Source organism: Mustela putorius, unplaced genomic scaffold (genome assembly GCF_011764305.1).
Source record: "Mustela putorius furo isolate JIRA1106 unplaced genomic scaffold, ASM1176430v1.1 tig00537255_pilon_pilon_pilon, whole genome shotgun sequence".
Taxonomy (NCBI): domain Eukaryota; kingdom Metazoa; phylum Chordata; class Mammalia; order Carnivora; family Mustelidae; genus Mustela; species Mustela putorius.
The window spans coordinates 718,923-743,376 of record NW_025422394.1 but is presented as its reverse complement, the minus strand read 5'-3'; the positions used below and the strand labels follow the sequence as shown (position 1 = coordinate 743,376).

The following is a 24,454-nucleotide window of genomic DNA, read 5'->3' as shown; positions in this document are numbered from 1 at the left end:
CTCTGGGCACAAATAAGATACTAACAATTTGTGAGCCAGTGAAACCAATAATTATTGTATAATTAACATTATACCATTAACGTAAATGAACTTGTATGCAAAACACCTCAATATTCTCACACATATTGGTGGTTTTCAAAAATCAACATAAGGTGAGCCAGTGCTTACTTATGATAGACAATTGTGTATCACTTCTTTTCTCTTTGCTAAAGAAACCTCTCACTTCCACCTCAAAGGTGTTATACTTGTCTCCTTTCACCTTGGTAGAACAATCATACACTTTATAATTTCACTTTCTAGCCATCAAGCACAATAAAATGGAGCAGTTTGTGCTTTTCACTATCAGGGTTCTCCCACTTATAGCTTAGCAAACCATGGGCCACTATCAAAGCTGGAGAAGGTCATAGTTGAGAAGACTTGGCCGTAGATGTTAATTCTGTAACCTATCTCAAAGTCAGTTATGCCCTTTTAATAGGTGATTTGTCTGGGGGAATTCAGTTTAGAATGATAAGCAAAGATAAGTTTGATACAACTGGTAATGGGTAGATGTATTAGAGGAAACTTAGATTTTTAAAACTTACATATTCTCTTTTCTAAACATACCATTGGCTGGGTTGTGAGGTTACCTGACAAGTGAGCAGTAGATGCCATATGGAGCCCCAGACTTCTGGCATGGACAGTCGGATCTATCAGACTGGGGGCTGTCTGGCTTCAAAGCCCACATGCCATCAGACTGAAGTTCATCATGGTGAAGCACAGAAAAAAATCAGCTGAAAGGCAGAGAAGTCTAATCAGTAGGGTAGAATGTGGCACACATTGTCTGGGAAAATGGACAACAGATGGCGGTAAGGGTTCTACAACATGGAAGTCTGGAAAGATACAAGAAGGTGCCCTGATAGGCAGAGATGAAGTAGACATATTTGGAGAGACAGGCAGGTTTATTATAAAGAGAAAGGACTCTAGAATAGGACTAAGATCCCATGGACAGACTCTAGTCTTAGCTGAGTGATTTTCAAGGGCAATGCTGGACTTCAGTACTAATCAGGATAAGATTTATAATATCCGACATAGTGCTAAGAACTTTAGAAATTATTTTATTCTCCTAACTATGAAAGGCATTCTAATGGTCTTTTCATTCAACAGATGAAGAAACCAAGCCACATGGAAGTTGTTACTCACCTAGAGTCAGACAGATAATAAGTAAGAGAATCAGTATTCCTACCCAAGCAATCTGACCTCAGAGTTCTTAGGGATTTATGTGATACTCTGGCAGCTAGGTTATGAAAGCTTTGACTTCAACACATTTGAATAAAGGGCCCACAGCTGATACAAAAAATGCACAAGACAAAGTTCCATCATTAAGGTCAAAGTGCAGGATCAGACCGGGTCTAGTGGTGGAGTAATCTAGGATGAGCTTTTGGCCAAGAGCTTGTTACCATCTTTCCTGGCCACAAACAAAACTGGTTCTAAAGGATGGTGAACTGCTAGATACTCAGGAGAGGCAATTGACGATTACAAGAAAGAGAAGGAGAAGAAGTAGAAAAATACAAATATCAAGAAAAATCAGGCCTAGAAGATAGCAGGCACTTAATAAATGTACGTGAACAAATAAATGAAACAGAACTCCACATTTTCAGGCAGCTATCATTCTCAAAACTTTTTCGGTAAATGATACTTATTGCAAGAAAAATCAACCTCAGTGGGTTTTAAGGAAGATATTGTCTATACGCTATCTGTCTATTCAGAAATGGAAGGGAGATTTACTTTTTACTCTATTCTTTTTTCTGCTTTTATGCCTTTTTAAAATCATGTTCATATTTCACTTAAAAAATCGCAATAGGAGAGAGAGAGTCTTTCCTTTTTGTGACTTAGCCTGAATCCCGTGTTTTCTGCAGCTTTCCTACATCTTAACTACATAGGAATTTAGAGACCTAACCCACAAAGATTCAGTGAACCTAATCATCTTTCCTAGACCTGCTTTAGTAATCTAGCAAAGGCATTAAGATTAGAGACCTATTTCCCACTGTCCTTAAAACTATGTAAAAAAAAAAAAAAACACAAGAATTTCTTCTTCACGGCACCTATATGAAGACCTTTAATTGCCCCAACTTAAGAGATACCCAGCATCCTAGTCTAGTCTATAGCTTTGTCCCATTATTTGAACTTGTGCTTGTATGTGTTTGAGATATTTTTCCCATTATCTGTTATTATAGTTTCCCCACTTCAATTCATTGCACAGTGCTTCTTAAGGGAGTTGCTTAATACATTTCAATCTTAGAAACCAATTCTGAACTGCATTTTCCTATTGAATATATCTGGCACATTCTGGATCTAGTGAGAATAGCCTATGCATATTACACTGAAGTAACATAGATGGGCTATCATTAGTAGAAGGGGGTTGAGTAAATGTTGATATTGAAGAAGATTCATGAAATATTTGAACACAGTCACAATCCATACCCAATTCTCAATGGTTGTTTTTTATAGACCATGAAATCATAGCTAAAGTCAACTCTGGTTCTGCCCTAATGGAGAGGAACAGTGGCACAAATAATCCTAAACCATAGATAATTCAAATGCATTTCTACTTGGCTTTTGAATGCTTTTTATGATAATTTTCACAGCACATTGCCCTTCTAATTATGTTTTGTTTTGGGTAATATTGAAATTAACTTGTATTTAGTGATTATGTGCTATCTGATTGGATTAGAGGGGAGCCCCAGGAGTGTGTTAGAAAACTGGCTGTGTATGATCCTCAGTACTTTACACAAGGGCAGTCCCAACAGTTAAAAGGCTTATAGAAATGGAAATGCTCTGACTAGCAGGCAGATAGCTCCAGGATCTCAGTTGCATGAAGTTTTTTCTTCTTTTCCTTCTCTTTTTTCCCCCCTTCAGAGGCATGGAAAGTAACTCAAAAGGAGAAATCTGGGTACATTAGCACTAGGTTTTGGATAGTAAGGAGTCCTTAGACCTGGGTAGCCTCAGACAGTGGTAGCAAAAGCAGTCTAAGCAGTCAAGCCTGTAAGTAAGGCAGTGGGTCAGAATGAAGTAACAAGCAGAGAGGCCTTGATAAGTAGTTTCTGTAGATCCAAGCAAGGCACTTGCTTAAAGGCTTAGCATGCAATCAGACATCCACAATTCCACAAAAACCAAGGAACAGGGAACCACCCAGACGTTCTTTGTAGTGGTGCAAAGAGGCAGTCACAGAGAAGGACCATTCATAAGGCAAGATTCTACCCAAGCCAAGCAGAGTAGGCAGAACAGCCACTCACCACCCTTAGCAAGACCAGAGCCAAAGAGAAAACCAAAAATGTAAGTGGCCGCCTGCTTATTTGATTGAAGACAATACCAAAAGCACCGGAGTACCATCTTTAAGACACTGGTCATGTTTGTTAAAATAAAGCCTCAGACCCTCCCAGAAAAATCACTGTGAGGAAAATGTTGGAGAAGAAGGAAAGTGCTTGTACAGCAGGCCTTGGGGCCACCATCTAGAGACATAGCTTTCAATTTAAATTCTTTCCAGTGCTGAGAACAAGACTGGATTTAATCCCTGCGTTCTTCAAAATCCCTTTTGAAACACTGGCCAAAGGAGGCCATCCCTCCCTTTTGTTGGTTTCCTCTGGTACTCCTAAGGATTTTCAATTTTTTTCCACAAATATTAATAAAAGAAATAAAAAGGAAAATGAAAAAAAAAAAGAAATAAAAAGGAAATAAAATAAAAGGAGAAACTAGGTATGTATGACCAGTATAAGATAACTCTGGTTTAGGTTTCCATGAGCTGACACTGATAGATTATTCTTGGCTGTCGGGAGTGCTGGTTGAGAAGGGCTCAGCAGCTGAGAACACCATAATTGATTTGGCAAATGTCTGCTCAACTGAAGAAAAGGGAGTGTTGACAAATTGGCGTCATCTTAACCCCTCTTCACTTTTTTCCTGAAGAGCCAATACAAATTACATATCACTTTATTTTAGTTTGCTTTATTACATAATTATTCTTCGAATGTAAAGTCCACAAGAGCAGAAACCCTGACTTGTTCCTTGGCATCTAGAATAGGACGTGAAATGTGGTAGGCGGTCAGCAACAATTTGCCTGACTTTCCGCCCTTGTTTAATATGGAGCCTGTCTCTGAAGTTGCAGAGACCATTGTGCGGTACCAGCAGAAGTGATTTCCAGTGTTTGCTAAACCGGGAAGGAATCAGCATTTTATTTTATTTTTTTCTATCTATGTAGCAGCATCAAATTGGGCACTGGGTTTTCATCTGAGGGATATGCCTCTTCTGCATCCAGCAGCAAAAAGTGGTGATTGACACCATAGAGAGGCTTTTCTGCCAACTGGAGAAAAGGCGTTACCCACGATAGGCCCGTGCCGTAACTAGTATTTTTGCCATCACTATATTAGAGTAGTCACGTGTGCTCACAGCGCCTCCATTCCTCCTTCACTCTCCCATTGAAGAGTGAAGCCTTCACTTTTGAGCCTTCTCTCCTCACTCTCCCTTTGTCAGCCATGTTAGAGCTCTCCCTAGCTACCACCAGGAAGACTGTTGTAGCCCTTTGTAATTCCTGTGTAGGAAGGATTCCCCACCTTGTCTGTTTACCCCATGTGGCACACCTTCCATCTGTTTACTTTTAGTTTGTTTTCTGTGAACTTGAACTTTCTAGAACACATGAAAGTACTGTTGAGTTCCTTCTTCCTTTTTTTTTTTTAAGATTTTATTTATTTATTTGAGAGACAGAGATCACAAGTAGGCAGAGAGGCAGGCAGAGAAAGAGAGGAGGAAGCAGGCTCCCTGCTGAGCAGAGAGCCCAATGTGGGGCTTGATCCCAGGACCCTGGGATCATGACCTGAGCCGAAGGCAGAGGCTTTAACCCACTGAGCCACCCAGGTGCCCCTGTTGAGTTTCTTCTTAAACTTGTGATATTTCTTATGTTGTAGGATAACCTCAGGAGACATTAAATTCTAAGTATTTGATGCCAATATGATATATCGGGTTCATTTTAAAGCATTAAAAGCCTTTCTATTCATGTTGTTTCACCCTTCAGAGGAATTCAGAGCTTTTTATTGAAGTAAGACGTTTTATAACCATGTCAAGTTACTTTGAGGGAGAAGTTAACTGACTGAGCCTCAGCCAGTCCTGGAATGTTTGATGCCAGTCATCCCAAAAGGGCTCCATCTGATGTACATGCCACCTGAGCACTTTTGCTCAACAACCGCCTTTCCTCTCCTGTGCTATCATTGGCCCTAGACCAGAGGCATGGAAGTTCATTACAAGACACATAAATACCTAACCACTACATGTGCATGTCTTTATGTACCCATGAATCCATTCTGATTTTTTCCTCTTTCTCTCTCCTTTGCTCACCCCATTACAAAGAGGAAACCTAGTCTTCCTTTTTCTATCCTAAGATCCACATCTCAGAGAAAGTCAGTAAGGCTGTTGAAAACACCCTCTTGAGAATTGGGATGTCTTTCTTATTTTTGACAGTTTTTAAGGTGTGTGTGCGCGTGTGTGTACATGTGTGTCTCCAAGGCAGGGAAGTGGTAATAGTGTGTTTGACAAGGCTCAGTCAGGCAAAACACTCCTAGTGCTATTCATATTTTATTGTAAAACTGAGGCATGGGTAGGCAAATTGATATTGTCTATATTGAGTAAGTCTCTGATGCACTGATTTGTTTACCCGAATTAAGCAGACATAAAGTGACTGACAAAGAAATACAAATACATGACAAATACATAATGAAGCATGCATAAAATAATTGACAAAGGGATATACTGCAGTTTCGTTTGGGGGCCAATAATGGCATACTATGAGTGGTTGTCAAGCCTATCTTTAAGCTTTCATTATATTGCTGGCCTGGCTGCAAAAAAAGAAGGGACAGCCTGACCTATTTGCTAGTGAAAGAATTCATTCATCCTCCACAGTGGTTCTAAAAACATGAACTTCTCAGTAAATTCCGATATAGCTAGTGATCATTTTCAGGATACAGTGAAGAAGGGCTCATGGTAGCACTGGTTTCCCAAATGCCAGTTACTTACTTAAATATTTCCAGGTCTTCCTTCTCCTCAACTCACATGGCTACTCTGTCCTTCTCTCCTAATAATGTTGATCTACTTAAAAACCAAAACAGAGGATCATAGAGAAAGAGAGGGAAGAATTAAGACAAAATCGGAGAGGGAGATGAACCATAAGAAACTCTTAATCATAGGAAACAAACTGAGGGTTGCTGGAGCAGAAGTGGGGGGGGAATGGACATTAAGGAGAACACTTAATATAATGAGCACTGGGTGTTATATAAGACTGATGAATCACTGACCTCTACCTCTGAAACTAATAATATGCTATATATTAACTAATTGAATTTAAATAAAAATAAATGAATAAATAAATAGTAAAACAATAACAGCAGCAAAAAAATAACGTTAATTTACCTGGCTGTCATGTCAAAGTTAAGGGCAAGTGGGAGAAGGAGTTTTGTGCTTAAGTAAAGTTATCAGTTTCTATAATAGATGGTAGGTTCAGGCCTGAACATGTCACGTGACCTTCTAGGAGCAGTTCAGCTATCAATTTCTTTGCTTTGGTTCAGACCACTCACCTGACTTGTTACGTCTTTCGCTTTGAGGGCTCTTGATCCGTTGATCTTCTGTCCTGCCGGGCCACTCTATGTCAATGCTGGGTCCAGTAGTTCCACCCATGATTCTTCTCAAATGCAAGGAACATAGATGTGGACCAACTTGAAGCCTTAGGGATCATCCCAGGCCATAACGTCCTCTTGAGCCTTAATCTAATGTTAATATCAAAACGATTTGATGACAGTTTAGGAAATCTTTAGGCTAATCATTTATGTATTTTTTCCTTATCTCTAAACTCCCTTGGCCTTGTCCAAAGTGTAAGCTCCTTTTGGTTAGCAAACTTCAAATTTCATCTCCTTTAGTTCTGCCATCCCCACTCTCACTCTCCACAGCTGACCTAGCCCCGTGCCTGTTGGGTTATTGACAAATCGTCCACATTTTCAACATTTCTCCCTATATTGGAAACGTAGGTCCTCTTTAAGGGCTCTGGTTCCCTGTAGCCCAAGTTCCTTATCCCTAGCACACATACACATTTGTGACTAGAGGATAGGAGTGGTCCATAGCGGGTGATTAGCCTGGCTGCTCATTAGAATTTTCAGATATTTGCCAAAGTATCTGAAGTATGGTCATGTTCTTCCCAAATTGTTCTCTTTGGTAGATCTTGCCACTGGGCTACATATAATTTATCCCTCCTCATAACTCACATTTATGGCCCTGGAAATGTCCTTCTTGGATGGTCATGAGTGAATTAGGCAGTAGGTCCATGGTCTTACTTGGAGCTACTTTTGTGTGTTTCCTCATTTGCTTGGAATGACCCATTACACAACCTAACTTTACAGCTCCTGGATCCTGGCTCTTCTAGGAACCTTTGTCACCGTATGTCCACAACAATCTATTTTCTCAGCTGCATCTCTTATGCTCTCTCAACAAGAACCTCTCATCTTTCCTCTCGAGCCTACCTGCTCTTTGACCCCTTTTGTACTCCCGGTCTTGAGTCTTTTCAAGCTCCTTTAGGCTTCATCTTCAGGACCTTGTGGGCACTCATTTGAATTTCTCCTTCATCAGCTCCCTTGAGTTTTCAACTCCTTCTCTTTACAACCTCCCGAGTCCTGGATCAGTTCTCTTACTGACTTTTGCTACTCCTAGAGCCTATCATAGCTGGTGTAATGAAGGACAGCACCAGAATAAATTATTTATCTTGATAGCATGTACTCAACATTGCATCCCAGGGCTATTGGACGGGTCCTGGAAGTCCATGCAGCCCATATAGCTCACACCATGCCTCAGAGCCTGAACGACCAGCACTGAGAATGACTGAGTCCCCTAACTGGGAAAGGGTGATGAATTAAGCTGTTTTAAAAATGTCTGTTTACATGTGCCCATACATAGTAGATAATTTTATAGGGATGAGCAAATGTGATTTTCTCTCATATACAAATTGGTGGAGAGAGATTTAGCAGAATTTCTAGGTTTTTTTCTTCCATTTTTGATTTAGTTTGCACTTTTCTTCTTCTCATTCCCTACATCAATATGAGCCTCACCTCATAAACATACACCCAGAAAAATTATTTCAATAGCCTAGAAAATGTCTGGGATTTTTTCCCAAAATTCGTGTACTTAAAGAGGCATACAAATTCATACGTATATACATATATATATATGTAATAAATACTCATTTCTATATATATATACATACATACAGGCATGTATATGTATACATATGCATTCATACATACATACATACACACTATAGATATATAGGCTTTTTGTTCATTGTTTTAAAAGGTGAGATCATAATATACACATTTTTAGATTGGAAACTAGCTCTTGTACCTCCCAAGTCCAGTGCTCTTTCAATCATACTACATTGAGTCCCATAAATTAGTAGAAGAGGCTAGTCTGACAATACTTACAACTTAATGTGAGAATATGCTACAACGTAAGATAAATGTTCAGGACTGAGATAGGGAGGAAATGGAGATGAGCAAGAATTCAGCAAAGTTCCTGTTAATGGTTCAGGGGCTGTGTGGATAGACCAAACTGTTTTTATTGAGCCAAATTTATCAACCAGTGGAGACTCATTAAGACTCCCAGAGTTTGAAGGGGCATCAATAAAAGAGAGAAATTTGTATTGAAGAGCTATGTAAGATATCTTAGGAGAGGAATTCTCTCCCCATCTTAATAGAGCTCTTTTCTTGGAGAAAGCCATGGGTAGGCCGGGCTTGGAGATCCTCCCCAGGCTCTAAGGCACATCTGGAAAGGCTCAGCTTTCAAATTGGAGCTCCTTGAGCAGTGCTGGAATTATTTGTCTGGAGTGTTAGAAAGCTGTTTCCCAAGATGATAAAACTCGTGGCAAAATAGGAGAACCTTCATGTTTTTAGGGGGGAATAAAAAAGCACACTTTTATGTCACATTTCTAATGGGGCATATATGGATCTCTTTGTCAAGAGTTCTCCTCTGCCAGATTTTTGTGCACTTGGTGAATGTCTTTTGTCCCCAAAGTACGCTGAGTACTGGCCCTTTCAGTCAACAGATAATTCAGAGGCACACCAACATTAAGCTAGGTACTGAATAAAGGGAGAGAGAATATGGTTGCTTGGGCCTCCCACATCCAAGGGGGGCATGTGCCACTGAATATCCCGTGTGCTAGTCCCTCCAGATAATTCAGGGCGGACCTTTTGACCTTCACTGACAAAATAGCGAGGAATGAACAATTGTTCCTTCAAGCTAGCTAATTCTTTGGTTATTATGAAGCTGATTGCATCTTTTGTATGCATTCTGAAGACTCCAGAGAGAGTCCTTGAAGATGTAATTCCACCAGAAGAGCTTTGCTCCAGACCCCTGGAGACACCCCACAACAAGGGCTCTTCAGCTCTGTCATTATGCGATCTGCTTTCACATTACGGGGCACCCGACAGTTGAATAGAAAATTGCTTTTGGTGCTGGATTTTCTGTGACAGTTCAGAAACAGTACTAGGTTTCAGGCCTTTATTGTGTATATCATCTTTTCCTTTACGTGCTCCGTATCCTTATGCATATAATTATAATAGTATTTTTTTTTTTCCTCGGCACACCATACAGGCATTTTTCTGCTACAGTCACCTTGCCGGTCATGTTATTATCTTCACTTCAGAAAGGAGGTTCAGAGAGTTGAGAGAGTTCCCACCATGTCACAGAACTGTAAGAAGCAGAGCAGGAATGAAGCTCAGATCTCTGTGTCTCCAAAGTCAGGGTTGAGCCCCTGGCTGTGCAGTACCCCACAGCTCAGGATCAAAAGAGAATCAGGATATGGGGACTAAGCTGGGGCAGGGGTGTATTCTGCTGGGTCAGTTTTTTTTTTTTTTCTTTTAAGATTTTATTTTTATTTTTTTATTAAATTTTTTATTTTTTATAAACATATATTTTTATCCCCAGGGGTACAGGTCTGTGAATCACCAGGTTTACACACTTCACAGCACTCACCAAAGCACATACCCTCCCCAATGTCCATAATCCCACCCCCTTCTTCCAAACCCCCTCCCCCCAGCAACCCTCAGTTTGTTTTGTGACCAGCAAACCATAAGTGACTCTGCTGGGTCAGTTTTTAAAGGACAGCCTCATTTTCCAAAGCTGAATATTAAATGTTTATAGCAGGTATTTGATGCTAGTGCAAATATACCTCCAAGAGCTGGGATTTTCAGTGCTTGCTGTTCCCACACAAGTACTATGAGCAACAGTGGGAAGGCAGAACAGGTTGGCTTTTTAGGGAAAGAGACAGTTTGGAAAAAAAAAAAAAAGAAGAAGAAGAAGAAAACAGAAAGTGAAACTATAATTCCCAGTCCCGACAGAAAATACCTCTAGGGTAATTATGGCTGATCTGTGGCTTGTTTCTTGGGTAATCAGATAATCCAGCTTTCAGTGAGTGTCAATTTCTCTGCATCTCTTTAGTTAACTCTTTCTAAGTGTAGGTGGACTGTCCAGATAAAGTGGCCTAAATTCATGCTGAATGAGAAAAAGTCTCTCATGAGACCATGTGCCACAATATAAATACTCATTCACGTTTAAATATAACCATTCTATAGCTCTTATATTTGTTTAATACTCGTTTTGCATGAAGTCTCCTTTGCAATAGATTCCTGGATGACAGATTTATCATGTCAGTATTTCAATAAAGGAGAGCCAGCACAGGGTGCCTGGATGGCTCAGTCGTTAAATGTCTGCTTTCGGCTCAAGTCATGATGCCAGGGTCCTGAGTTCAAGCCCCACTTTGGGCTCCGTGCTCGGCAGGAAGCCTGGCTTCTCCCTCTCCTACTCCCTGTACCTGTGTTCCCTTTCTCATTGTGTCTCTCTCTGTCAAGTAAATAAAATCTTTAAAAAAAGAAAGAAAGAAAGAAAGAAAGGAAGAAAGAGAGAAAGGAGAGCAACCTCAAAAAGACTAAGTGACCCTTGAGAGCTTCTCTACTGACTCTCTGACAGAGCTGGGGATTAAATGACCCTCAGGTGACACACCGTATGTGCAGCTTCTCTGAATTTCTCACATTTGACTTCATTACACTCATTAGCTGAGCATGTCGGCATTAACTGAGGAATGTGTCCTGATCGATGTCTGCCCATTCTCTGGATAATTACTACTGTTTGGTAAAAGATTAGGAGTTCTGAGGTCACTTCCCTGGTAATGAAATCAACTGTTTGGTTGATGTTAACATTACACAGTCAATGCCTGAATACTTCCTTAGCTCCACACTCTCTACCCTTAACCCTGGGTCTCCCTTCATCTTTCTAGGTTTCTGAACTATTTTATATTAGCCAGGTATCTGAATGAACTAATTCCATGCAGTAACCATGTGCTCTGACAAGAGTCCAATGACTTAGAGGCCCCAAGAACAAGACACTCAATAGCATTATCCTCTCTTGACATGACATATGTGGGTGTTAGTGGGAGATGCAATTAGTTTATTTATAAAGAAATATCAAAGTATTGAAAAATGCTCCAATGTAACCAGAAGCAACATTTGTTTTCCAACTTTAATTTTACTATAAAGACAAAAATTACTAATCATTACTCCATCTCAACTGTTTTTACTTTTTGGGAAATGGGAGATCAGTGAGCGAGGATCTGGCATGGGGGTGTGTGTGTGTTTGCCTGCGGGTTTGTGTGTTAATTATCTAAGAAAGGCGAATGCTCAAGTGAAGGGAAACAGATAACGATTCATAGTGATTACAGAGCTGTGTTTGCACTGCTGCCAACTCTTGGGGAAAATTTCGTATCTGCTGCTACAGAAAAAATACTGAAAAACATCAGTGAAACCTACAAATGAAATCCTGAAAACTATAAAGATTTATGTCTCTTGGCAATTCAAAATAGGGACAAGTATCATTATTTATGAAGACTAAATGTTTGCGTTTCTATGCTACAGTATTTAGTAGTAATAATTATTCCCATATAGAGTTCATATTAATCCTGACCATGCTAATTCAGAGCGTGAGCTGTTATTTATCTTTGTCTGTTTATGAAGTCAATTTGTTAGGCAAATGATGAATGTAATTTGCTTACTGTCATTCAGAAACCAGCAATCCTCTAACATTTTAGAAGCATCTGTGTACAAGCGGTACTTTAATTTTATTCAAAATATTCTTCTTTACTTGGCCATTAGTATGTTAACTTCAAATGCAATATGTTTATACTGGAACCTTCAATTTCTAGGATAAACCAGCATCTCCTGCTTACTCTCTTGTTTTTGTTGATATAACTATCCGCCCCCATCTTAGAACTTCAAAGTCTTCCTTAATGACTCCTCTTCCTTAAAGACTCCTCTCATGTTATTTATTCTGTCAAAACATCAAGAAACTCTGTCTTTCTAGTATGTTTTGCAACTATCTTTTTAGCTTCGTTTCTGTTGTCACCATCTCAGACCGCTACTAATCCACTGGACTTCTTTTCCGTCTCCCCGCCTACCATTTTTCTTCCTCCAGTCCATCCATCCTATGCATCAAAGTTCCTCTTTCTTTGGCATCTGCAAACCATTTAATAGGTACCAGAAGTACAGACAAATTATAGGTTAAAATTTTAAAATATTGTTCACTCTGGAAAACAGCATGGAGGTTCCTCAAAATGTTGAAAATAGAACTGCCCTATGATCCAGCAGTTGCACTACTGGGTATTTACCCTAAAGATACAAACGTAGTGATCCAAAGGGGCACGTGCACCCGAATGTTTATAGCAGCAATGTCCACAATAGCCAAACTATGGAAAGAACCTAGATGTCCATCAACAGATGAATGGATCAAGAAGATGTGGTATATATACACAATGGAATACTATGCAGCCATCAAAAGAAATGAAATCTTGCCATTTGCGACAACATGGATGGAACTAGAGAGTATCATGTTTAGCGAAATAAGTCAAGCAGAGAAAGACAACTATCATATGATCTCCCTGATATGAGGAAGTGGTGATGCAACATGGGGGCTTAAGTGGGTAGGAGAAGAATGAATGAAACAAGATGGGATTGGGAGGGAGACAAACCATAAGTGACTCTTAATCTCACAAAACAAACTGAGGGTTGCTGGGGGGAGGGGGGTTGGGAGAAGGGGGTTGGGGTTATGGACATTGGGGAGGGTATGTGCTTTGGTGAGTGCTGTGAAGTGTGTAAACCTGGTGATTCACAGACCTGTACCCCTGGGGATAAAAATATATGTTTATAAAAAATAAAAAAATTAAAAAAAAAGAAAGAAAAATTTTTAAATATTGTCATAATTTTTAAAATAATAGTAAATAAAGGTAGTAGTAGCAATTATGAATAATTAGTTCATTATAATAATGATAGCAATGATAATGATGAAAAAATTATATCAGGAGAGGAAGAGAGAATTTTTACCTGAGAATGTAGATAACCAGATCTCATGGAGTTTGGATGGTAGAGTCCATATAGAGTCTATTTCTTCATTTATTCTTAATTTCTATCAAATCAGAAAGACCTAACTTAAAAGTCATTGTGGGAATGAAAGGGAAGGAGAGAAAGTGGTACCAAGGATTCCAGACCCTACAGCCAAGCTGCAGCCAAGCATAGCTATAGTGCTTCCTCCATCCAACCCACTCCAGGATATGCACAGACCCCCCAGGCATGTGGGCAGAAAAGTTATAGAACCTATGGACATTCCACTGATGTCAGCTATCCCCAGGTTCAGACCACTGTGATCTATGGGCAGACCACCTGTACAACTTCTTACAGGCAACCTCCTACTGGTTATATTAGTCCAACTACCCTCCAGGCAGATAGTCAGCCTATCCAGGTGTATGACACTCATGCTCAAGATACCACCACTGCTGTGCTCCCTACCACCCAGGCCTCCTATACAACGCATACCCTACCTATGGACAGCAGCTGGCAGCTACTACACCTACACCACCACAGGATGGTAACAAATCTGCTGAGATGAGTCAATCTCAATCTAATTAGGGGGTTACAACTAGCCCAGCCTAGGATACAGGCAGAGTAACTATAGTTATCCCCAGGTACCGGAGAGTTACCCTGTGCAGCCAGTCATGGCACCACCATCGCATCCTCCTACTAGCTGTTCCTCTACACAGCTGACTAGTTATCATCAGAGCAGTTACTCTCAGCAGAACACCCATGGCCTGGTGAGTGGCTATAGGAGACTAACTATGGTCCACAAAGCAACAGTGGGCAGCAGCTAATCACCCATCCCTGGCGAACTGGATCTTCCAGTGCAGTGGCTACAGACAGCAGAGTTCGTTCTGACAGGAGCACCCTACTAGCATGGGTATCTATGGGCCAAAGTCTGGAGGATTTTCTGCTCCAGATAACTGGAGCATGAGTGGCCATGACAAGTGGGGCAGGGGAAGGGGTTGTTGATTGTGGAGGCATGAGCGGAGCTGGGTGGGAAGGAGGATGTGGTGAAATGGGTGGTGGAGAGTGAGGTGGCTTCAACAGGCCTGATGGCTTCATGGATGAAGGACCTGGTCTTGATCTAGACCCATCTATAGATCCAGATAAAGACTCTGACACTGGTACAATTTATGTGCAAGGCTCAAATGGAAGTGTGACTCTAGATAATCTGGCTTTAAGCAGTATGGAGTTATTAAGGTGAACAAGAGACTTGGACAGCCCATGACCCATAGCTACTTGAACAAGGAAACAGGAAAGCCAAGAAGCTATGCTACAGCATTCTACAAAGACCCACCAACTGCCAAGTCTATCTTGGACTGGTTGGATGGGAACCATCCAACCACGTTTTTCTTGCTTGGAAGAAGCCTCTGATACAGAGCATGTGGGCTGGTATGACTCCCCATGAGGGTAATGGGATGTCACTACTACTTCATGGAGGTCTGGGGAGCCCAGAAGGTCACATGGGAGGCTGTGGATGTGACAGAGATGGCTTCACCTCAAGAGAGCCCCAGGATTCCTGAGGAAATCCATCTGGAGAAAGATACAACCAACACCAGGCTGGAGACTGGAGTGCCCCTGTTCAGGGTATGGAGACCAGGACTTCACCTGGAGAATAGAATGCAACCAGTGTAAGGCTCTAAAGCCTGAAGGCTTCCTTCCACCACCCTTTCTACCCTTGGGCAGTGATCTTGGCAGAGTGAGCCCTGACGGCATGTGGGGAAGAAGAGGCAGCCTCGTGGACTACTGTGGTCCCCATTGAATGTTCCAAAGTGGCTTCCATGGTGGCTGGGGCAAGGACCCAGGTGGCTTTAGTGGAGGAAGACAAGGTGGCCCTGATGAGCCCCCTGAACCTTCGATGAACAGATGGGACAAAGAAGAGGCGGGTGTGGAGGACTTATAAAAATGGGTGAAGACAAGCACTATCAGGGACACAGAGACTGACCCTACCAGACACACAGACCCCGTGGAGCTGCATTGACTACTAGACTTATTTTTTAAGCCAGAAATGTTTTCAATTTATAATAACATATAATGTTGACCACATTATGATTATCCCTTGTCTGTACTTCAGTATTTTTCACCATTTGTGATGAAAGCTTAAAACAAGTTAAACAGTATTTAAAAAAAAAAAAGTCTTTGTGAAGAGCAGGGTTCAGGAATGTGAAGATTTAGAAATTATGGAGACTTTTCACTGTAGACACCCAGTGCCCTATCAGGAACTAATTAGGTTGAGGCTGTGCCCTTCTCAAAAGCAGCCAGAATGTTGAATTCATCAACAAAGAAGATAACTGATGAGTGGATTTCTAATGAATTTTTTGGTGGATTTGTTTGTGATCATTATTTTATTATATTCATTTGTGGCATTAAGAATATCTTTAAGTAGTAAGGAATAAACTCTTGTCAACTAATCTGTTTATATCAAAATTCACTCTTTTTAAGAACGTTTCCTCTCTCTCCCTAAATGTTAAAAATGATGTCTTTGAAGTAATAGATTCAGGAGCCTCCAGATACAGAATATACCACTTAGATAAGGCATTGGAAATTAAAGAAATCTTTTTTACTGGATTTTTTTTTTCACTTATCATTTCATTTGAAGATCTTTATTCTTGACAGCTAGAGCTCTTGAGTAGGAAGAAACAGAATCTTCTGTTCTCAACCCGTTTTCTTGCACAGCATGTTGGAAATTCTTGGCCACGATCTGGTCATACTTGTAGCTTTTCTTATTTCCTTCAAACTTCAGTCAAGTTCAGGAGGCACACTTGCATTGGCAGCTGTGAATAAAGCAGGGCTGGATTGCCCAGAGGTGCAATTTATGTCATTCAGGTGACGATATCCTTGTTGAACGTATTGATGGTACTCAGTCAATAACAATCCTAACGTGCTGTTTGTCTACACAAAGGCTTACAAAATTACTAACAATCAAGAAATCTCTTCCCTCCTCGCATAGTTTTTAGTGATAAATAATTATCAATCATGTTTCCTTTTACACATGTGATCTCTGTCTCTGATTTTTTATAACTCTGAAGAAAATTAACCTGCTAATAAAGACATAACAATAAATAGTAAATGTTCTTTCACATTGTATTCCACTGACTTACGCGTATTGTAACAGTTTCATAAATGATTTTGTGATTGGTTTATTCTGGTTTTCTCTGTAATGTGACTAATTGTCACTGGATTTATTTGCAACTTTGTATGATCCCTCTTTTTTGGTTTCTTCTCTGCTTTTGGTGTGGAGACTCAGCAATATCTTATGTTAAAACTTTTGCTTTTCGGGCACCTGGGTGGCTCAGTGGGTTAAGCCGCTGCCTTCGGCTCAGGTCATGATCTCAGGGTCCTGGGATCGAGTCCCGCATCGGGCTCTCTGCTCAGCAGGGAGCCTGCTTCCTCCTCTCTCTCTCTGCCTGCCTCTCTGCCTACTTGTAATCTCTCTCTGTCAAATAAATAAATAAAATCTTAAAAAAAAAAAAAAACTTTTGCTTTTCACTTGTCTTAGAAAAACTTGATAGATATACTTGAACTCTGCCTTGAAAATTAAAAGAAAGCTTCAGTGACTTCACACCACTACTTGACAACTTTTTGCAGCAGGCAACACACTGAGAACCAGGGATGAAGGACAGCCAGTCCCCAAAGTCCAATCTTGAGATTTTTATCATTCTACTTCATGTTTGCAGTTTTCCTTTTGTGTTGCTTATGAAAATGATGCATTGTGGAGAACTTTGTTCTGCACACAGATTCACTATGCACTTTGACAAATTTATGTCATAGTGTATCATTTACAAGACCACTTTCATATTTTACTACTTTTGTATGTTCAGTGGATTAATTTTAATCCATTGGTTCATTTTGTGTATTGGCACTATTAAACACAGTAAAGCAGTTACAAGAAAAAAAATACACAGTAATCACATATAGACACTACTAAGCAAATTTTGTGAAAATGAGTCAGCTGAAATGAATAGCTCCTTCTTTGCCAGATGTTACCAAAGACAGTCAATCTGCATGTTCCATGTATGTGAGTTATTTTAAATATAAGAGATATTAAGGATCATGATACATTTTTATGAGAATCCTAACTCCTCTTACATAACTCTATGTTAGACTATTGGCAACAACTAGTTTTTCCAAAAGTCTCACATTTAAAAAGGTGCCTTAAAAATTAAATAAATTTATTTTAAAAATTGGTGCCCTCTTGTCCCTTGGCTTGTATTATTTTATCGTTACTATCCTTAAACCCTAAAACAAACAAAAAACCTTTCAGTGGCTCTGATAGCCTCTGTGATAAAATCAGAACTCCTTAGCATGACATTTCCAACGTCTCCCCAAAGGGTCTCCATTTTACCTGCTCAGATTTCTGTCATATCCCCACAGATTCGCCCATGTCTCATAGCCAGAATGTCTGCTGAAAGCTGGTTAACTTTTTTATTGTTTAAGGCAGTTGTTCAGAATCCTTCTGTTCTTTCCTTGTCCTGCATGCCAGAACTTGTTTGCACAAATGGACCAGAAATCTTGGCTTTATTCTCTACTGGACAGCTCAGGTTCTTACGTGTGAATGGAAGGTGGGAGGAATAAAGGCACATTTAAAACCTATTTTCAAACCATGTCTCCATTATTTGTTCTGTGAACCATTTTTTCTAACTAGTTTTACTCGTTGCTTTTCCAATTATCCCATTTGCTTTCTTGTTTCAACTCATATTTACATCATTCTAATCATCAGAACAGCTTTCTCTCTTGTCTACCTTGAAGTATTTCGACTCCTAATGCTTTTCTCACCTCTTGTAATAAAATCTTATTTACCAACCTTGTCTGAAATGCCTTTTTCTCTCTATGATTTCTATTGATATTGCTCTCTTCACCTAGTTAATAGGTTGCTTTGAGTCAGTGGGTTGTTCTGGAAAATATACTTAAATTGTTTATAAGCCTTCAATTTCAATGATTGTCCATTGCCCCAAACTAGATTATAAGTGCCTGGAGGGAAAATATTGGCTTACACATCTATGCATCAACTCTAGAGCTTTGTCACACTGTGAGATTAGCAAATGTTGTGTTTGAATAACCCTGCTTCCCAAGATTTCCCCAGACACATAAACTAGATGTGAGAATTTAAGGCAAACATACATCTAACTAAAGAATTCTATCTAAAACTTTTCATTCATTCTTTATAGCTTCCCCGTCATCTGGTTTGAATCTGGGGCATTTTAATTTATCTATTTATTTAAGAAATGCTAATTTAGTATACACTGTGTCTCTCTTCTATACATTTTACAGGTGTTATCTCATTTAATTTTTTAGACAACCCCCTGCAGTAGATACTATTATCCCTATTTTACTTAGAAGGGAACTGAATTACTGAGAAGTAACTTGGCTAAGGTCACAGCATTCATCCGTTATGGAGTCAAGATTCAAGCCTACATTTTTAACCACTGTGCTCTCAAAATTTAGGCAATAGCTTTCTCTAAAAAATAGGCTTCCTCTCTTTATGGCATTCCTAGAGGCTGGATATTAAATCACTTAAAGAAAATAACTATCTGCATTTTAGTGAAAAGAAATGAAGACACATTTTAAGTTGGCATTGCATCAGAGATTAGTGGATATGAAAAGATGGGGGTTCAAAGCCTAAGAAATGGTCTAATCCAAGTCCTATGAGACTTTCTGTCCTAATGACTTTTCTGTCATGGGGTTGTTATCCTGATAATATGCTATAGTGTCTCAGTGTCTGGTTTTTTATTTGTTTATTTTAAGAGAGAGAGAGGGAGAGCATGCAGGTGCAAAAGCTAGCCTGAAGTGGGGAAGGGGCAGAGGGAAAGAGAGAGAATCCTAAGCGGTGTCATCTACCTAGGCGCCCTCATTCCATGTCCTGTTTAAAAAGTACATCTTTTGAAGCAGTCAACTTAGAAGGGGGTACACATCGCAGACAATGGCCTCCTAGAGTGGAAGGCACCCCTCACTGGTGTTCCACAGGAGCCATTCCTGCTTAGCCATCTTCCTTAGGACCAGTTTTCCCCATGGGGCACATGTTATTTGGTGCCTTTCAATCTGTGCATAAATTGGAGTGAATAATGAATGAAGCATTTCTGCCTCTTACTAAATTAAACACTGGAAATTATTTGCTAGTTCTGTTGACTCAGTCACTGCTTGCCTCTCACCGAAGAATTTTTCTGGGATTCTCTTTTCATCTCTGGTGGGAGGTGCCCCATAATTTATTACCCTTTGGGTTCAGGCTCCCATTGCCTCAAAATCTACTTTCTTCTTTCTTTCTTCCTTTTTGAAGTCTAAAGTTCTTTGAATATTTAAACTTGGGTTTTGGGGTTGTTGGTTTTTTTTTTTTTCTTTTAAAGAGTATAGTTCCCTTTATGAATATGGCTCTTAATTGCTACGACTTCCTTTCTTTTTTAGAGATTTGTTTATTTGAGAGAGAGAGAGATTGAGAGAGAGTATGAGCAGGAGGGGCAAAGGTAGAGGGGGAGAGAATCTCAGTAGACTTGGTATTGAGCCTGGAGCCCATTTATCTCATGACCATTGCTAAAACTTCCTAATAACTAAAGGAAAATTGCAGTTTGGTTTAGAAAATACTTTCATCCAGGAATATCCACTGGCTGTGTGTTTACACAACTGAAGTATAGAACTGAGTATTATTTGAAGTATTAAACTAGGGTAAAAATCAAATGTGACTAATTTTATTACCAGTAATGTGCCTAGTTTTTTCATTAAGGTTTAGGTCTTGATTAGATAATTACTTCCCATCAGTCTTCTTTGGAAGTTGGAAGCCAATGAATCTCCATGTTTTCTCTATGTTATTTTATAAATTTGACATAATTATTGATAGGAATGTATTGCTATTGACTTCCCTTTTACTTTAAAATATATTTCACAATGATATACTTCATTCTAGATGGAAGAAAAAGAACTGGTGGATAGTCCTCTACAAAAAGTTAACATATAGAAATTTCCTTGTAATGGAGTGTAATGTCCTTTGTAAGGAGCAACCTAGAAATGACTAAAAAAGGATTATTAAATAGGCGTATGTATGAGAAAACATTTCTTATACTTACTAACTGCCCAAAAGAGGAGTATAGTAATAGAGAATTGAAACAACCACTCTAGAATAATGGTTCTCATGGTTTGGAGCTAAGGTGTTAACCCAGACCACATTTATGACTTTGTCTTGAGATCTGTTGAAGTAAACTGTATTTTTGCAGCTTAGGTGGAAAAGGAAAAAAAAACAAAAACAAAAACAAAAATACAAAACCCTAAGGTGACTATCCTAAAGCGAGTTATTCTTACAGAAATTTGAGAATTTTATTATTTAGACCGTGATATGCTAATCGTGAAATCTTCTCTTTTGGGATGCCTAAATCTATAGTAACAAATTGTGTCTTTCTAGCAGCAATTCTCTTAGAGCCAGGATATTATATTAGGGCTATTTTCTTTGTTGACTAACTAATATAGGAACATAGATAAGGATAAAAATCAGTCATTGGATTCTGTTTCACATCCTCACCATGGACAAATCCCATGCACTCTCATGTTGATTGTAAGACATTCCCTAGAGCTGAACTCAGTGGTTCATATTATCATGTTCAAAGTTTCCTTTGTTATTTGATAGGTAGAATGATCTCTCCCTATTTCTTTCTAAAACTCTGTCTTAAAACCCTTCATTTTGAGGAAACTAGGTTGTATTGCTCCTTTTCTGTTTCTCTGACCATTCTTTCTTGAGGTTTTTTTTTTTTTTTTTTTAACCGATTGTCTTTCTTCTGATTCTAAATATGGATGGTTGGCCCGTAGCCCTCTGCTCTTTCTTTATATAATAGTTCTCAATCTGGGCATTCGGTAAGATGGTGGTGCGTGTGCAGAGGGGAGCACAGAATGTGCTGAATATTCTTTTTCAGACCAGCACTCCTGTCTAAACACCTCTCTCCCACACCAACTAATTAATGGAGAGAGGAACAAAGACTGATATATTTTCAGATTCCCTCATAGATATGCCAGCCACACTGAGGGACACTGCAGTAAAATTCTTAGGGATTTTATTCACTTTCAGGTCTCCAGCTCTTGCTCTGGTGAATGACCTCTCTGTACCACATTATCCAACTGTGTGCTAAAATTTTGCACACAGTTATTTTACTTATCTCACAAAACTACTTTCTTTTTCTGTTTTTCTCTCTTTGTTAACTGCACTTCTCAGCGTTCTCCTAGGTATACAGGCTTAGAGTTGGAGTCATCTTTGAGCGTTCTTGTCTGTCTTCCATCAGCCCTTCTGTCCTCTGTTAATTACTGAGTCTTATCAAAATCTCCTTCCGTGTCTCCATTATCTGCCCCCCCTTTTTTTCATAGTTACCAATACCTTCTTTCTTTAGGCACTCTTTCCTTTTAAAAATACATCGAGTATTGGTCTTCCTGTCTTGTATTTTTACCTCAAATCCATCCTGTGACTCTCCTTCCAGATTAGTATCTGTTTCAGCCTTTTGAAAGTTTGAATAAAAATAGCATGGTCACTGATGTCATGAAGCTTATAGCCCTGTGAGGAATTCAGCTATTAATTAATCTCTTAATTAAATGTAATTTTAAATAAGAGCTTCCAAAAAAAAAAAAAAAAAAGGAATGTGGCATTATTAAAACCCAGACAAAGGAACACTATCAGGTTAACAAATGTGTATGTGCCAGGCAAGGGCTAATGTTTAAATAATGTATTGGAGTCATTTAAATGTAATAGTAGAGATGATGGGTGAGGAAGGGTCTTTCATGAAAATGGAATAGTATGTGTAATTATGTCCTATGATGTGTTGAGACATAGAAGTTTTGAGAAAAGGAAGCTGTAGTCACAGCTTAAGGGAATGGTAGAAGAAGAGAATTCAGTGAGCTGGTGTCATAAGAGCTAGCAGGGTCCTGTGGGCTCTAATTAGGAATCTGTCTATATCTTCAGGGCTATGGAAACTCACTGAAGAGTCTCAAGTTAGTAACATGATCAGATTTTAAAAGATCATTCTGGATAAAAGGCACAGCACAGGAGATAAGAGTCCATGGTACTATAATAGCATTACATGGTGACAAGCTAGCAGTTGCACTTATGGTGAGCACGGCATAACATTCTGTACATATGTACAGAAAGTTAAGTTGTGGGGAGACCATCGGAAGGATGTTGCAAGAAGTTCTAACACATCATATTTGGTGATGGAAACAGAAATGGAAATTGAAGAACATGTGGGGAGATGTGGGGAGGATCTCGGCACATCCGTGTGGGAGGATCCTCACAGTAGAGATGGAGGGAGGATCTCACCCATGACTATAGAGCAAGATTGGCTGAAATCATGTTTCCATGCATCTAGAGAATTGGGAGGGACTGGGGATATCCAGAGAAAAGTTTCTTTGTTGGGAGTGATGGTGCCGGAGAGACAGGTAGGGACCAAGGAGAGACAGGTAGGGACCAAATTACGAAAATCCTTCTGGGCGATACTGAGGGCAAAGAAGAATGTCTGAAGGACTTTGAATAGGGCATCACAATCAGAAGGCTACTTTAGAGAAGTCTTTCTGGCTGTATAGAGGATGGCTTTTGTGGAAGGCGGCTTGAGACAGGAAGAGATAACGGGTTGTCAACCAAGGCCATGGGAGGGGAGAGGAGGGATTACATCCAATAAGTAAGAAAGAAATAGAATCATCAGTGTTTGGTTCCTGATTATGGGTACGGAGTGAGGAAGAAGGCTTCCCAGGATGAATCTCGGGTTTCATGGCCAGACAGTGATAATAGTGTCGCTCACTTCGATGGGCACTACGTCAGGAGGAGATTGGGAAGAAGATGTTGAGTTTAGATTTGTTCAAACTTCTTTTCTCAAAGCCTCCTTACCTTTGTAACATCTCCTTTGTTTCTTGCCTTGACATCCATGGCCTGTTGTTTTCATTGGTTGTTTGGTTGGTTTTACTATGAATAAAAGTACCTACCTGATCATCTGTTGCTCCATGCCTCTTATGAAATTAATTGAAAGACTGTTATTTTTCATGTAAGACTTTTAATTATCTTTCATTTAGCTCCCAGAGGCTATTGGGCATGGGTGCCTAGTAAGTAATTGTTAATAACAAACATGAGTATTTTGGGCATGGTGATATGGAAATTTACTCCTGCCAAATAATCAGTGCCAGTTTCAACCTGGCAGGAGTTTTCAAAGACTGAAGAAGGGAGTCTCTTGCCTCTGTTGGGAGAGGGTTATGCTTTTCTCTTCCTCATAGAGTCACTGACTCAAGGAAAGCACATGGTATTTTTGATCAATTTATGTAAATATCATGCAATTTTCAGCCTAAAATGGACATTAGAAGTTTCCTAATACCCTGGACAAAATCCTCAGAATATTTCGTTTTCAGTGATATGGTCATTATATTATATCCCTGGAATCTTTTCAAAACATCAAGTCAGTAGTTGCAACACCACTAGAGGTCTGTGGTCACATTTCTTGCATATTCAATGTTTAGTCATCTGTGAAACATTTTTAAAGTGTTTAACTGTAGACTGTGGCAGTCTTAACTAGTAGCAAACTGCTACTTCGCTATTAGCATGGTAAAGGTACAGTCCACGTGAGTTAAATTCCTGGTTTCAACCCAGATCTACTAATTTGTAGAATCTATATTATAAACCAGTCATTGTAACCACCCTGAGTCTTAATTTTACCATCTATGTCAGGTTCTATCGATATTTAGTTAGATGTTAGCCATCATAAATTCATAAATTCATAAATTCTGATTTATGAATTTAATGAATCGCCAGTTAATGTCTACGATAAAGATTTATGGAGCACCTTCTATATGCTGAGTATTGGACCAACCAGGCTGATAAAGGTGATATATAATTCTTCTCAAAGAGAGCTCTTAAACTGTTGAGGGAAATAGACAAGAGAGGAGGCAATGATAAGCAGTGTGAGGCATGCTTGGTTAAGTAGCCACACAAAGTTCTAAGGGTGCAGACCATACAAGGTAAGTGATGTGAACTTGAGAATTCAAGATTGAAG

At 39.5% G+C, this 24,454-nt stretch overlaps 1 pseudogene; it reads left to right on the top strand.

Moving 5' to 3' along the window:
- Positions 1 to 13,362: 13,362 nt before the first annotated feature.
- Positions 13,363 to 15,613, top strand: LOC101670743 (annotated as a pseudogene).
- The last annotated feature ends 8,841 nt before the right edge of the window (positions 15,614 to 24,454 follow it).